Source organism: Amblyraja radiata, chromosome 31 (assembly GCF_010909765.2).
Source record: "Amblyraja radiata isolate CabotCenter1 chromosome 31, sAmbRad1.1.pri, whole genome shotgun sequence".
In the NCBI taxonomy this organism is placed as follows: domain Eukaryota; kingdom Metazoa; phylum Chordata; class Chondrichthyes; order Rajiformes; family Rajidae; genus Amblyraja; species Amblyraja radiata.
Genome location: NC_045986.1, coordinates 10962917 through 10980034, shown reverse-complemented (window position 1 = coordinate 10980034; position 17118 = coordinate 10962917). Strand labels below are relative to the sequence as shown.

The window sequence follows — 17118 nt, the reverse complement described above, 5'->3', positions numbered from 1 at the left end:
CCACTCATTCTCACCCCACAACCAGAGCTCATTTTCATTGATTGAATGAAAGATACAGTGTGGAAACAGGCCTTTCGACCCAGCAAGTCCACGCCGACCATCGATCACCCGTTCACACTAGTTCTATGTCATCCCATTTTTACATCCACTCCCAACACTCTAGGGTCAATTTTCCAAAGGCCAATTAACCTACAAATCTGCACGTCTTTGGGGTGTGGGAAGAAGCTGGAGCACCCGGAGGGAACCCACAAGGTCACAGGGACAACGTGCAAACTCCACACAGACAGCACCCGAGTTCAGAATGGAACCCGGGTCTCTGGTGCCATGAGGCAACTACCACTGTGCCGTCTGTGGCATTGAGTGCTGGAATGGAATAAAATCTAGATTTTTAACAGTATGTTTATTTTATAATGAGTTGATTTTTATCATCTTTTTAGTTACTAGTTTATTAAATTAGAACCTGAATCAAAACAGAAAAAGAGGCATATTGATGGAAAAAAATTTATCGATAAATGTAGATTAATTCTTAACTGGCAACTTTTGTGCATTACAAAATGCATTGACTACAACCCTGCAGATTTATTTACTTGCAATGTCTTGCCCTTTTCCTTTCGATGTCCTATCACCTAACAAGCAGTGAGTTCTGTGTCATGATCTGTTCCATGACCTGTGTCATGACCTATTCCAGTTTCTGCTCACATCCCACCTTCATATCTTTCTCCCAAGACTTTATACAACGTTGCTGGTCCATTACACTACCCCAGTAATGGGGAAAACTTATCTCCATTTACCTGTTCGGAGGTTGAGCGAGTTCCCCGCAACCCTCACCAACTTCTACAGATGCGCCGTTGAAGTCATTTTATCGGGTTGCATCACAGCCTGGTTTGAGAACAGCTAAATCCAAGACCGCAAGAAATTGCAGAGAATTGTGGACACAGCCCAGACCATCACACGAACCAACCTCCCTTCCATTGATTCTATCTACACTTCACGCTGCCTCGGCAAGGCCACCAGTATAATCAAGGAACAGTCGCACCCCGGACACTCCCTCTTCTCCCCTCTCCCATCAGGTAAGAGGTACAGAAGTGTGAAAACGCACACCTCCAGATTCAGGGACAGCTACATATCAGGCAACTGAACCAACCTATCAACAACTGGAGAGCGGTCCTGAGCTACTGTATAGGAGACTCTCAGACTTTAATCAAAATGTATTGGGCTTCAGCTTGTACTATAAGTTATTCCCTTTATCCTGTATCTGTACACTGTGAACGGCTTGGTTGTAATCATGTATTGCCTTTCTGCTGACTGGATAGTACATGACAAAAAGCTTTTCACTGTACCTTGGTACACGTGACATTAAACTAAACTACACTAAACCAAATTAAACTAAACTCTGTTAAATCTCTTCTTAACTTCATTGACACAAGGAACTGCAGATGCTGGAATCTGAAAAGTGCTGGAGGAACTCGGCAGGTCAGGCAGCATCTGCGGAGGGAATGGACAGGCAACATTTCAGGTCAGAACACTTCCTCACACTTTAGTTTTGCTCAAAGGCGAACAACCCCAGTTTCTCCAGGCAAACCTTATCGCTGAAATAAAGCTAACACCTGTGGAGTCAAAGAGGAACTGTGAAATTTTATAGTGTGCAGGAGTAACTGAGCTGAACATTTAAACAACGTGCCACAAAATGTCGGAATCCGACAATTTTTTTCATCAAGTTTACAACAGTTCCACACCCCATCTACCCTCGTCCTCCCTTCCCTATCTCTCCCCCCTCCTCCCCTGTTCCTCACCTGGACCTGCATCTATTTCTCCCTCTCCCCTTCCACCTATATTCCTTCCTCCAGCTTCACAATTTTCAACTCTTTAATCCTTTTGTCTCACACCTTCTGTCTTGTCATCTCTGGCCTTTGTCCACCATCTGCCTATCAAACGCCACCCCCCCCCCCCCCACCCTCACCTATATCAACCAGTCGTCCTGCCCCATCTCTTTTAGTTTAGAGATACAGAACGGAATCAGGCCCTTCGGCCACCAAGTCTGCACCGACCAGCGATCCCCGCACATTAACACTATCCTACACACACTAGGGCCAATTTACACATGCACCAAGCCGATTTACCTACATATCTATATGTCTTTGGAGTGTGGGAGGAAACCGAAGATCTCAGAGAAAACCCATGCAGGTCACGGGGAGAACGTACAAACTCCGTACAGCAGCACTCGTAGTCGATGTCAAACCCGGGTCTCTGGCGCTGCAAGCGCTGTAAGGCAGCAAATCTACCGCTGCGCCATCATGATGCACCTCTCTTCCAGCATTCTTTCCCTCCCCCCCATACAATCATTCTGAAGAAGGATCCCAACCTGAAACATCACCTCCCCATGTTCTCCAGTGATGCTGCCTGACCTGCTGAGTTACCCTGACACATTGAGTCTTTTTTCACAAGTGTTCAGATGGTACCAGAAATCGCGAGCATCAAAAATGTGTAGCAGCAGGAATAAACTTAACAAGCCATCAAATGTTATAAATTTTAATTAAATTAAGAATTAAATCATGTGTTGTCATTTTGTAATACAGAGATGGTTACAAGCATACAGCTGAGCTCCTGCAAGATTGCTGGTGCATTTACCAAGTATTTAAAGGGTATCATAGTTAATGAACTGTGAAATTGTGAAATTTTCAACATTTTGGAATTAATTGATCTTAGCTGAACTGGAAAGGTGTTAAATGCTTCTCACGGAAGTTGAGAACAAAATCAGGCTCTGAGAGGGAACTGGCATGCTGGAGAAACTCAGTGGGTCGGGCAGCATCTCTGGAGGAAATGGGCAGATGATGTTTCTGGTGGGGACTTTGCAAAGACTACATGCACTCCCTCAGTGTCTCAGGTGGCGAATCCACATCTACAATATGGAGAGATTGACACAAAGTGCCGGAGTAACTCAGTAGGTCAGGCAGCATGCAACACAACCTTAGAAATTAACTGTTTCAGAACCGGGTTAGGGGTGGGTAAAGATACGAAGTAGGTATATCCCTTTCAATTTCTCTTTTTCCCCTCTTTTTTTCTTCTCTATTCTTTTTTTTTCTTATTTCACCTCTCCTTTTGTTTTCTCTTTCGGGCTATACGGCTTTATGGGCTCTTTTTCTTAATTTTTTCACGAACTAACAATATCACTACTTTATATAATAGTCTCTTTCTCTCTATTTCTTGCTTTTCTTACTTTTTTTTACTATTAAATGTAAAATAAGAAGTTTAAAATAAAATATTTAAAAAATATTTTTAAAAATCTGCAGGCGCTGGAAGTTCAAAATAAAGCAAAAAAGGGAAAGTACAGTGGTGCAGCGGTAGAGTTGCAGCCTTTCAGTACCAAGACCTGGGTTCGATCCTGACTCCGGGTGTTGTCTTGTACGTTCTTCCTGTGACCGCGTGGGTTTTTTCCCGGGTGCTCCGGTTTCATCCCAGTCCATTTCCAAAAACGTGGGAGGTATAGATTATATCAGAGACTGGGTGGTTGATTATATCAGAGGCTGGGATGGAGTATTGATTATATCAGATACTGGGTGATTATTGATGAGGCCAGAGGCCGTGCGAGAGTATTGATTATATCAGAGACTGGGTGAGAAGCGATGAATATATCAGACATAGGGGGGGGGGGAGGATATTGACAAAGGGTGAGCTGCATTGATGATGAGACACTGGGTGAGATGCAATGACTCTCTCAGACACAGGGTGAGTGAGCTGCATTGACGATGGCGAGCCTGGGCCACCCGCGGCTGTTGATTGCTGGAGGGGGAGCCGCGGGTGAGGGGCGGTGATCGGCCAAAGCTCCACACTACGCTCCGTGGCCCCACATCCCCGGCTCCCGTTCCGGACCAGCTGCACACTTCTGCGCTTCCGCTTTGTCAAAGGCACTGGCCACCATTTTTCTCTCTCTGTCTCTGTCTCTGCACTATTTTGTGTTGTTGATATTGGAAGCGGCGGACGATGGTACGGGGGGGGGGGGGGGGGTGAATGGGGACGGGGAGAGGGAGAGGGTGAGGGCGGCGGCGGCGGTGCCTTACAGCGGGCCGGGAGCCGGCGCATCATATCCCCTCTCCACACAACGGCTGATGTACGGGCGCCTATAAACATTTCTCCTTATTGTTACACTGCAATATTACATTGTAAATCAAGGAAGGCATTGCGTCTGCTGTATCCGACACTCTGTCACAGCTCCAGCTCTTTCCGCTCGCCTTCCACATAACTAGGACTTTTGTGTCTTTTTGTGTGTCTAGCCTTCCTATATTAATTCAATATTATTTATTTTTTTGCTTCAATAGGGTTGAGCACAATTCCTGCTAGAATCCGGCATGGATTTGGCCCGGACGTTGAAGTGACTGAATCATCGCCCATCCAGTTCGCGGTTCTATCAACCTTGTGAACAGTAAGTGTATTATTGTTATAGTAACAGCCGCTACTCCGAGCTTGATATGTACACTTGACCCAGTAAACCAAGGAATCTGTCATCGAGGACCACTGTCCAACTTATTCCCAATGTCACCAGGTAAATAGTCCACAAATTAAAAGTCCATTTCACCTTCATTGTGGACAATTTATCCATCTTATTCCCAATGTCAAATTCTTAAACCATATGCTCACTAATTAATTTGTCTACAAAATAACTGGCCATTTCTCCTCTATGGGCAACTGATCATAGTCTGAAGATGGGTCTCGACCCAAAACGTCACCCATTCCTTCTCCCCAGAGATGCTGCCTGTCCCGTTGAGTTACTCCAGCTTGTTGTGTCTATCCTGGGCAAGTTATCCATCTTATTTCTAATGTCAAATTCTAAACAATTTGGTCACTAGATAATTTATCTACAAATTAACTGTCCATTTAACCTCTACCCCAATATGGGAAACTTCTGAAGAAGGGTTTCAGCCCGAAACGTTGCCTATTTCCTTCGCTCCATAGATGCTGCCGCACCCGCTGAGTTTCTCCAGCATTTTTATCTACCTGGGCAACTTAAGCACCGTATGCCTAATGTCAAATTCTAAACACTAGATAATTAGTCTACAAATTGACACTCAAATTCACCTCTACCCAATTGAGGACATTGGACTTTGTCTTTGGAACTGATGGTCTAGAACGTGGAGAATTAAATTCAGCACTCTGTATCAATCCCTTTGTTCTATCTATAGTACTTGAGTTTGAGTAGGAAAGAACTGCAGATGCTGGTTTAACTCGAAGGTGGACACAAAATGCTGGAGTAACTCAGCGGGTCAGGCAACATCACTGGAGAGATGGAATGCGTGATGTTTCGGGTCGACACCCTTCTTCAGACTGAACTAAATTGATAATAAACCTAAACCTTCCATGGCAAAATAAATGCTCTAAACCTCTACAACTGTCACTTCACCGCAAGACTTGAGTTTCAGAAAACGACACAATGTGCCGGAGTAACTCAGCCTGAAGAAAGGTTCCAACCTGAAATGTCACCTATCCATGTTCTCCAGGGATGCTGTCTGACTCAGTTACTCCAGCACTTTGTATGGGGTTTTTTTTTTGTAAACCAGCATCCCTGCGTTTCAGAAATATTTGTTCTATATTATTCAGTATTAACTGCATTTTGACATGAAGTGAGGGAGGTGTTTTTTTTTTGGTGTGGCTAATCCAGGTTTATGTGCCATTCGAGTACTAACTCTCCAAGAACTGAAGGGAGCTCCTGATGTGTAGTCTGATGTCTCCTGCATGGTTTTCTGAAAGAGCACCAACAGTAATGAGTTGCAGCCAGATACCAGAAGTTATACCAGAGCAAAGTACCTGACCTGCTCAGAAACGAGTTCCAGTCTGCTGAAAATCAGTTGTTATCCTTGTTTTATGGTATTTGATGACATCAATACCAATGTGCGATGAATTGAGGCAGTGCATGGATACAGGGTGAAAGTATTGTGAGACAGTCTAGGGCATTATATTTTATATACTTAGAATATTAGAATTCAAATTATAGATTCTATTGCATATAAGTTGGTGTTTATTCTCTCTAGAGTTCATTACTTCTTCGCTTAAATTATGCAGACAAAGTTTACCAGCATGCTGTGTGGTTCCTAGGTAATTAGCTATAAGGAGGTTTAGAAACATAGAAATTTAGAAACATAGAAAATAGGTGCAGGAGTAGGTCATTCGGCCCTTTGAGCCAGCACTGCCATTCAATATGATCATATGGCTGATCATCCTAAATCAGTACCCCATTCCTGCTTTCTCCCCGTATCCCTTGATTCCGTTAGCCCTAAGAGCTATATCTAACTCTCTCTTGAAAACATCTAGTGAATTGGCCTCCACTGTCTTCCGTGGCAGAGAATTCCACAGATTATCAACTCTTTGGGTGAAAAAGTTTTTCCTCATCTCAGTGCTAAATGGCCTACCCTTATTCTTAAACTGTGAGCCCTGGTTCTGGACTCCCCCAACATCGGGAACATTTTTCCTGCGTCTAACCTGTCCTTAATAATTTTATATGTTTCTATAAGATCCCCTCTCATCTTTCTAAACGCATTGTTTTCTCTCGAGCATCAGAGGTTGAGGGGCCATCTTATTGAAGTTTATATAATTACGAGAGGCATCGAAGGGATAGACAGTTTCATTTGTATTTCCCCCCAGGGTGCAAATGTCAAGGACTAGAGGGCATAGGTGAGAGGGGAAAAGTTTAAAGATGAGCAGGGCAAGTTTTTGACATGGAGAGTGGTAGGTGCCTGAAAGGTGCTGCCAACCAGTGTTATCATGAGGGCGGGTATAGTTGTGGCGTTTCAGATGTTTTTGGAAGCGCATGTGGATAGAGGGATATAGACGATAGACACAAAATGCTGGAGCAACTCAGTGGGACAGGCAGCATCTCTGGATAGAAGGAATAGGTACGCTTCAATAGACAATAGGTGCAGGAGTAGGCCATTCGGTCCTTCGAGCCAGCACCGCCATTCAATGTGATCATGGCTGATCATCCACAATCAGTATCCCGTTCCTGCCTTCTGCCATATCCCTTGACTCCACTTCAGGTCGAGAGCCTTCTTCAGACGTGACCCATTCCCTCTATCCAGAGATGCTGCCTGTCCTGCTGTTACCCCAGCATTTTGTGTCTATCTTTGGTGTAAACCAGCATCTGCAGTTCCTTCCTACACAGAGGGATATGGACCATGTGTAGGCTGAGATGTGTGTGATTTAACATCATATTCGGCGCGGAATTATGGGCCAAAGGACCTGTTCCTGCACTGATACCAAGTGAAAGTGCGTGTCACCTGTTTTTCTATTTGTGCAGTATTATAATCACAGCACTTCATTACAGGTGCCCAAGGGGTGGAAGTGTCCTGTGTTCCCCTATCAGAATGAAAAACTAAACCGTTACAACATTTCCAGCTTAATTTTAGTTCTGTTGTATCCCAATGATACAATTAATTGTCGCCTTCAAGGAATAAGATAAACATTTGCTTGCCAAGACATTTGTTACATGATTGCAGGCTGCAATCTTTATTTCTCTGAGCTTGGAATTTTTGCGTGTTTAACAGTGAGTGACATTGTAGCCAATTTTACTGCTGATTTGAAAGCTGGACGTGGAACCAAGTAGAGATGCTCCTCTGGGATCTGATATGTTATCCACGTGGGCAAGAGGTTGGCAAACGGAGTTTAATGTGGGTAAACGCAAGGCTTCCATTTAGAACGCTAAATGTTCTTTAACTGAAACAGATAGGACGGCACGTAGCTGCTGCCTCACTGCGCCAGAGACCCAGGTTCGATCCTGACTACGGGTGCTGTCTGTCTGGAGTTTGTGTGTTCTCCATGTGACCGTGTGGGTTTCCTCCAGGTGCTCCGGGTTTCTTCCCACAACCCAAAGACGTACAGGTTTGTGGGCTGATTGTTATTGCCCCTAATGTGGTGTGAACGGGTGATCGATGGTCGGCGTGGAATCGCTGGGCGGAAGGGTCTGTTTTCACGCTGTATCTCTAAAACTGATCGAAACAGATTGTTGCTGTGCAGGGCTGTCTAGTACATTAAACAGAAAGTAAGTATGCAGACACAAATAGTTAGGAAGGCAAGTGGCATGTTGGCCTTTATCGCATGGTGGGTGGAGATTAAAGGTTGCAAAGTTAATTATGTCACTGTTAATTATGGACTTCTTGGGTAGATCACTCAGTATTTTTAGAGCATTAGACTTTAGAGATACAGTGGAAACAGGCCCTTCGGCCCACTGAGTCCGTGCCGACCAACAACCACCCCGTATACTGGCACCATCCTACACACTGGGGACAATTTACAATTTCCAGAAGACAATTAGCCTCCAAAAAAACGCATGTCTTTGGAGTGTGGGAGGGAACCGAAGAACCGGGAGGAAAAACCACACAGGTTATACAGAGAACGTGCAAACTCCATATAGACAGCACCCGTAGTCAGGCTCGATCCCAGGTGTCTGGTGCTGTAAGGCAGCAACTCTACCGCTGCGACACTGGGCTGCCCTACAGGACTGAGGGCAGATATTTTTTGGCAGTAAGGGATCAAGAGGTCGGGGAATTCAGGCAGTAAAGCGGATGAGCTGGAATATCAGTCATGGTCTTACCGAATAACTGAGAAAGATATGGTATGGCTTGCTTCCAATTCTGCTTCTCATGTTAAGTTTAAATATTAACTTGTGTGCCTAATTTGGTGGTGAGTGTGTGGAAGGTGCTGCCAGGGGTGGTGGTGGTGGAGGCAGCTGGGATAGTGGCGTTTAAGAAGCTTTTAGATAGTCACATGGAGATGTAGGAGGTGGAGGGACGTGGATCATGGGCATGCTAATGAGATTAGTTTAACTGTTTGGCACAGACATTGTGGCAGATGGGCCTGTTCTTGTGCTGTATGTGTTCTGTGTTCAATGCATTTAGTTATTCACTGATTCCAGTTCAAATGAGGTTGTAAACAGTGGTAGTGATAGTTAGGGTTAGGTAATAGGTGATCATTTTTGCAGTCGTTAAATGAATCAGTTATTTGCTGGCCAGAATCGTATATGGAGCATGGTCATTGGGTATGTTAATTAAAAGCTCCAATTTGAGGGGGAAAGGAGCTATTTTAATAATCTGTCTGTAATATTCGCCTCAAATGTAAAATATAATTCATCACTTTTGTCAATAGACATTTTAAACGGATAGAATCCTTTATAATGATTCCATCAATTAACACACGAAGGGAGATATATTAAAACTGTACACCTCTTTCTGGAATTAAGTTACTATATTTCATTTCTCATTAAAATGACAGGTTTTGTTTGTTAAATTGGTTGCTTTAAGATAATTCGATTCTGAATAAGTTAATTGGAAAAAATATTTCTGTTCCATTGGAAGAATGAATTTAGGTTAAGTCAGGTATTCATATTTGGAGGCTGAGCATCTATTTCGGGCAATATTATTTTTGATTAGTTCAAAGTGTGATTCGCGTTCTTATTTGGATTCAATAGTGCCTGACACTCAAAAACCATTGATATTGTGGCATCTCCTAGCGTTCACTCCAGTACAGTATAGTTCATTGCATCTAGAATCACCAGTGAGTATAAAGGATTCACATTGAAGATGTGTTGTTGACCAAACGTGTAGGAAGGAACTGTAGATGCTGACACAAAAAGCTGCAGTAACTCAGCGGGACAGGCAGCATCTCTGGAGAAAAGGAACAGGTGACTTTTCGGGTCGAGACCCTTCTGGTCTCGCTGAGTCACTCCACTTTTTGTGTCTATTGTGTGTCGTTGACTATATTGACCTATGATGGTCTTGGAATGATCAAGGCTGACTGGCTGTGCTTTCAAATAAGAAGCTGATGAGTGAAAAGGGAGAATTGAACTGACTTTGTGTGTTAAACTATTTATTCTGTTTACAAGAAATGCAGCATTTTACTTTGTTCTTTTAGATTAAAAAGAAGCATTTGTTCAACGTGATTTCAAATACGTCACAGCCAGCAATAGTCACATTAGTCATATAGTTTTCAGCTAAACTTTGTGAACTGATTTTTTGATTCTTATATTTTATTCAGTCGCTTTTTATTTCTTGGTTTGTAATTTTGTTTACCGATCCTTGAGATATAATAGCAAACTGATTTTATTCTTGCCCATTATAATGTTACATATTCGCCTGTAACATTGAATTTTGTCGTTGAAGCTGTTTGAGATATTGATAATACTTACAAACCTCACATATCTCTGCACTAGCTTCCATCAGCAATGTCTGATCACTCTTTAAACTTTAGAGATACAACGTGGAAACAGGCCCTTCGGCCCACTCAGTCCGCGTCGACCAGCGATCCCCCCGTACACTAGCACAATCCAACACACTAGGGACAATTTACAATTTTTAGCGAACCCAATTTTGGGGTGTGGGAGGAAACCGGAACACCTGAAGAAAACCCACCAGTCATCGGGAGAATGTACAAACTCTGTTCAGACAGCACCCGTAGTCAGGATCGAACCTGGGTCTCAGGCACTGTGAGGCAGCAACTCTACCACTGCACCACTGTGCTGCTCTTTCTACGCCTTTCTATGCCTTGTCGTAGTCAATTGGTATTGTCCTCACTGTCCGCAACACAGCTGTGTTGAAGGTATCAGCAAATTTTCAAGCTTTTCTTTCTTCAAATCCAACTCATTTATGGCAACCCAGATAACGACGGGTGCTATCAACGACACTTGGGCAATGTTACTCTCCATTTGGAAAAGCTATCAGTTCCCACACACTTGCTACATTCTGTGCTTTAGCCAGTGGTTTTATTCATGCCTATGCTGACTCCTCTATTCCAAGAGCCTCAGTTTTGTAACCAACTTTTTACATGGTATTTTATCAAATGCTTTCTTAAAATTCAAGTGAGCAGCATTTATCACATTCAATTTATTGGCCTTCAATGTTTCTTTATCAAGCACCTCAGATAGAGGGCGGCACAGCAGTAGAACTGCTGCCTCACAGCGCCAGAGATCGGGTTTGATCCTGACCATGGGTGCTGTCTGTGCGGAGTTTGTACGTTCTCCCTGTGACCCTGCTGTTTCCTCGCACATTGCAAAGACTTGCGGGTTTTTAGCTTAATTGGCTTTGTAAATTGCCCCCAATGTTTCGGATGTGATAATATAGCACCAGGGCTGAAGTGACTTTAGACTTTATGGATACAGCACGGAAACGGGCCCTTCGGCCCGCCGGGTTCACGCTGACTAACGATCAGCCCGAACATTAAAACTATCTTGCACACTAGGGACAATTTTACCGGAGCCAATTAACCTACAACCCTGTGGTCTTTGGACTGGGGGAGGAAGCCACAACAGCCGGTGAAAACCAACACAGTCACGGGGAGGATGTATAAACTCCGTACAGACAGCACTCGTAGTCAGGATCGAATCAGAGTCTCTGGCGCTGTACGGCAGCAACTCTACCGCTGCACCACTGTGCTGTCTGTTTCTATGCTGTATCTCTGAACTAAACCAAACTAAATATAGGCCAGAGGGAGCACCACCGGAAATTGGAGGAACAGCATCTCATATTCCGCTTGGGCAGTCTGCACCCTACTGGTATAAACATTGAATTCTCCCAATTCCGTTAGCCCTTGCTGTCTCCTCCCCTTCCTAGCTCTCCCTCAGCCCTCGGGCTCCTTCTCCTCCTCCTCCTCCTCCTCCTCCTTTTTCCTTTCTTCTCTCCGCCCCCTCCCCCCCCCCTCCATCAGTCTGAAGAAGGGTTTTGACCCGAAACGTTGCCTATTTCCTTCGCTCCATAGATGCTGCTGCACCCGCTGAGTTTCTCCAGCATTTTTGTCTACCTTCGATTTTCCAGCATCTGCAGTTCCTTCTTAAACAAACTAAATATAGGTTGTTTAAAACAACAACACCAACAAAAGCTTCACACTGTACCTCTGTACACATGACAATATGATAAACTGGCTTTTCCTTAATTGAATCTAAACTCACCAAGTGCTGGTTAACACTTTTCCCATGCTATTGTTCTCAAATCCTTGCCGACCATTGAAGTAACTCATCTGCATTAATGTGAGCTCTAAACTGCAGGTCTGAAACACAGATTGAGTGCAGGAGGCACTCAGTAAGCCAGGCAGCGTCCAGGGAGGGAGAAAAAGAGTCCATGTTTCATCCAAACAGGAAAAGTGGCAAAACGACTGTGTGTAAGTTGCAGGGAAGGGAATGGCGATGAGAACAGAAGGAATGCGTGATAGGTCACAGACCAAAGTGACAATTACTTTAAAAAAGCAGCAATTAGAAATTTAAAGAAACAAAAGAACAATTAGAACTGAAATATTGAGCAGTGATTGTGGAAAGATTAACACAGAAAGCTGGATTAACTCAGCGGGTCAGCCAGCATCTCTGGAGGTAGACAAAATTGCTGGAGACGTTGCCCGAAACGTTGCCTATTTCCTCCGCTCCATAGATGCTGCCGCACCCGCTGAGTTTCTCCAGCAATTTTGCTTACCTTCGATTCTCCAGCATCTGCAGTTTCTTCTTGAACACAGCATCTCTGGAGAAAAGGAATAGGTGATGTTTCGTGGTCGAGTCTGAAGATAGGTCTCAACCTGAAACTTCACCTGTTCCTTTTCTCCAGAGATGCTGCCTGTCCCGCTGAGGTACTCCAGCATTTTGTGTCTCTCTTCGGTGTAAACCAGCATCTGCATTTCCTGCCCACATGTAGAGAGGTGAAACTGGTTACCAGAAATGATGACGTTAGTATTGCGTCTCAAGGGCTGCAACGTCCCAGGCAGAGGGCGAGGGGCTGTTCCCTGAGTTGATGTTGTAGGAAGCCGAAGACAGGGAGAAAGCTGGAAAAGAGGTGGGGGCAGGACAAAGTCTGGTGAGTGATAGGTGGATGCAGATGAGGAGGGATGTGTTCGGCAGGTGGGTGGAGTAAGTGACAAAGGCTTAAGGTGAAATGAAGACAAAAGGATGAAAGATGAGAAGAGAAAAATGTAAAGCTGGAGGGAGGGAGATAGGTTGAGGGGGAGGGGGAGGGGGGGGCAAGAGTGGAGATAGGAGATGATTGGTACTGGTGTCAAAGGAAGAGTGCAGGAGAATGGGGTTGAGAGGGAATAAATAAATCAGCTATGATCAAATGGTGAAGCAGACCCGATGGGCCGAATGGTCTAATCCTGCTCCTATGTCTTATGGAGTATACAGAGAGCAAAAGGAAATTGGAAGACGTGCAAGTGAATCGTTGCCTCACCTGGAAAGATTCCTTTGGTCGTTGGAGGGTGGGAAAGGAAGAGGTGTTGTACCTGCTTTGTTTGCATGGGAAAGTAATCACTTGGATTAATATGTGTAGGTGGGAACTGCAGATAGATGCTGGTTTAAACTGTTAAGGGCTTGGACACGCTAGAGGCAGGAAACATGTTCCCGATGTTGGGGGAGTCCAGAACCAGGGTCACAGTTTAAGAATAAGGAGTAAACCATTTAGAACGGAGACGAGGAAACACTTTTTCTCACAGAGAGTGGTGAGGCTGTGGAATTCTCTGCCTCAGAGGGCGGTGGAGGCAGGTTCTTTGGATGCTTTAATGAGAGAGCTAGATAGGGCTCTTAAAAATAGCGTAGTCGGGGGATATTGGGGAGAAGGCAGGAACGGGGTACTGATTGTGAATGATCAGCCATGATCACATTGAATGGCGGTGCTGGCTCGAAGGGCCGAATGGCCTACTCCTGCACCTATTGTCTATTGTCTATTGTCTAAACTGAAGATAGACACAAAAAGCTGGAGTAATTCAACGGGTCAGGCAGCATCTCTGGAGAAATGAATAGGTGACGTTTCGTGTCGAGACTCTTCTTCAGATTGAAGAAGGCCTCGATCCGAAACTTCACCTATTCCTTTTCTCCAGAGATGCTCTCTGACCCACTGAGTTACTCCAGCTCTTTGTGTCACATCATCCCTTTCCTTGCAAAGCGTTATGAGTTAACATTTTCTACCCTCTGGTGCAGATTTCACTCTGCAATAGACAATAGACAATAGATTTCACTCTGCACCAAGCCAAGGGCAGCACGGTTGCGCAGCGGTAGAGTTGCTGCCTCAGGGCGCCAGAGACCCGGGTTTGATCCTGACCGCGGTTGCTGTCTGTACGGAGTTTGTACACTCTGCCCGTGACCTGCGTGGGTTTTCTCCGAGTGCTCTCTAAACTAAGCTAAACTCTACTAGAGTAGGGTGTGATAATACTTTAACAAACCTTGCTGCTTTAATCTCCATAAGGATCCCCATTACACGGATAAACATTTTTAAAAGGCTGTCTGCCTATTCCCTGCAGCACACTGACAAAGTCTAGCTAGCTGATGAATAATGGACTAAAACCCTGAAAGATGTAATCCATTCACAGTGGGCTCTAAAACAATCCACACACACACACATACACACACACACACACACACACACACACACACACACACACACACACACACACACACACACACACACACACACACACACACACACACCTAGCACTAGCATCTCCTGCTGAGTGTCTTGACATATGGAGAATACATTCAGGAAACAATGACTCAACATATTCTGCAGTTTATTAAGTTATGAGTTGGAGAATTTTTCCTTAAAAGGGTAATAAATCGGATTCTCTGTTTCTCATTTGTGTGATCTGTTTTTGCAACAGAGTTTGACATCAGGAAATAAATTAAGCTTTATTCTATTATAAAATACAGGGTGCTTCTAGACTTCCGTCCCAGTTCTGACCCTCTCCAGATTTTAAAATTCACGGAGCCTAAGCTTCAGGCGGAGATTTCATTATCTCTCACAATTGCTTTCAGTGGTAAACTAGACCTCCCTGGGATTTGGACACAAAGAGCTGGAGTAACTCAGCGGGTCAGGCAGCATCTCCGGAGAAAAAGAATAGGTGACGTTTTGAGTCGGGACCCTTCTTCAGTCAAGTCAAGTCACTTATATTTCTATAGCACATTTAAAAAACAACTCTCATTGACCAAAGTGGTTTACATTGGTGGAGGTACTAACATTATACAACAGTGGTTCATAGATTAAGTACATACATAAATACATACATATAGCCCTCCCTCAGAGGACGTCAAGAAAGGCTTGAGAGTAAAGATGAGTTTTAAGTCTCGACTTAAAAGAGTCGATGGAGGGGGCAGTTCTGATGGGAAGCGGGATGCTGTTCCACAGTCTAGGAGCTGCAACCGCAAAGGCGCAGTCGCCCCTGAGCTTATGCCTAGACCGCGGGAGGTTCAGTAACCCCAAGTCGGCCGATCTAAGGGACCTGGAGGTGGTGTGGTGGGTGAGCAGGCTTTTGATGTAGGTGGGGGCAAGCCCGTTAAGGGCTTTGTAAACATAAAGAAGGATCTTGACATTTATTCGGAACCGCACAGGGAGCCAGTGGAGAGAGGCCAGGATCGGGGTGATGTGGTCCCTTTTTCGGGTGCCCATCAGGAGTCTCGCTGTGGCATTTTGGAGCAGTTGCAGGCGGAACAGGGAAGATTGGCTGATGCCAGTGTAAAGGGAGTTGCAGTAATCTAGGCGGGAGGAGATAAATGTGTGGATGATCTTTTCGAGGTCATCAAATTGGAGGAATTATTTTATTTTAGCTATCGTCCGAAGCTGGAAGAAGCTAGCTTTTATCACGGCATTGACTTGTTTGTCTAATTTCAATGCTGCGTCAAATATCACGGCAAGGTTTTTGACGTGAGGTTTGAGTAGTGGGGTAAAGGTTCCAAGGCTGCCTGCTATCATTTTGATTGAGTCCGAGGGGCCGAGAAGGATGACCTCAGACTTACTCTCGTTTAGTTGGAGGAAGTTCTGGGCCATCCAGCACTTTATATCCTCGAGGAAGCGGGTAAGGTTAAGCAGATTTGATTGGTTTTTGGGCTTCAGGGGGAGATAGAGTTGGGTATCGTCTGCATAGCAATGGAAGCTAATGCCGGTTAATTTAAAATTAAATAAATAAAAGTTTTCTATCATTTTAAGTAACTCCTGCATTACCGCTGGGTTGTAAGCTGCCCAAGTGTAAGCACCAGTTTGTATATGTGGTATCTCTATCTGCTGGGCTTCGGAGGCATGTCCATTCTTAAACTGGACGTTGTTTTCAGCTCAACGTTGGCTGTGCCTTCCCATCCCTTGCCTTGTCCCCCCAAAGACTTTCCTTTCCAACCAGAGTTGAGTTTTATTGGAACAAGAATTAAAATACAACTGCTTCAAGAGCGTTTTATTGTCGTATGTCCTGAAACGGATCACCAACATTCTTACCTCCAGCAGCACAGCCGATATATAAACAGAGTACTCGCTAGGCATCATCATAAACAACAAAAAGAAACGTTAAATGTACAAAAACTAACAATATAGACTTCCGAGATACATGGTGGCAACAGGCCCTTCAGCCCACCGAGTCTGCGCCTACACCAGCACTTTCTTACACGTTAAGGCCAACTTACAATTTTAACAAAGCCAATTAACCTACAAACCTGTACATCTTTGGAGTGTCTGGTTAAACTGGAACCCCCCAGGGAAAACTCACGTAGTTACAGGGAGAACGTGCAAACTCCGTACAGACAGCACCAATACTCAGGATTGAACCCGGGTCTCTAGCGCTGTAAGGCCGCAACTTTACCACTGTGCTGCCCTAAGTGGAAAAGGCAAAACGATGCTTCCAAGTCCCTAGTGCGATCAATGTAGTTCAGAGCTTAGCTGGAGGTTGTAGTGTTTAATAACTTGATGGTTGTTGGGAAGAAGCTGCTCATGACCTTGGACATTACAGTTTTCAGGCTCCCCTACCTTGGCAGGAGTGAAGTGAGAGCGTGGCCAGGGTGGTGTGGGTCTCTGGTGTTGCTGGCTGCCTTTTTGAGACTTATTCTTTTAAGTAATGGAATGGCGAAAGGGATATTTTTAAGTAATTGTGCTGTGCCTACAATCTGCTCTGGGATCTACAGCATGCATTATTACATTTTAATAGCCATATTACTTTGGTTTGAATTTCGATACGTTCTAATTGACTTCCTAATTTGGACACGAGTTGTTTCTACGAAATGATATTGAATAGCAAAGTGGTTGAGTAACTAATTAATAATCATAAAGGCTGGACCAGTGGTGCAGAAATACTTTCAAGTCCTGCCAGGGATTGGAAAAGTTGAGTTTTGTCAACAACATATCTGGGGGGGAAAGA

At 44.5% G+C, this 17118-nt stretch overlaps 1 protein-coding gene across 2 annotated transcripts in view; it reads left to right on the top strand.

The window, feature by feature from the left end:
• Positions 1 to 3524: 3524 nt before the first annotated feature.
• pik3cd (phosphatidylinositol-4,5-bisphosphate 3-kinase catalytic subunit delta) overlaps positions 3525 to 17118 on the top strand; it is a 155283-nt gene continuing 141689 nt past the window's right edge. Inside the window, exons 1-2 of one of the 2 annotated variants that reach the window (XM_033048513.1) lie at positions 3525 to 3726; positions 4317 to 4420. The gene's annotated coding sequence lies outside the window, so the exon portion shown is untranslated. Of the gene's footprint in view, positions 3727 to 4051; positions 4109 to 4316; positions 4421 to 17118 lie in introns of those variants that run through there. The other variant, XM_033048514.1, reaches the window with a different exon arrangement.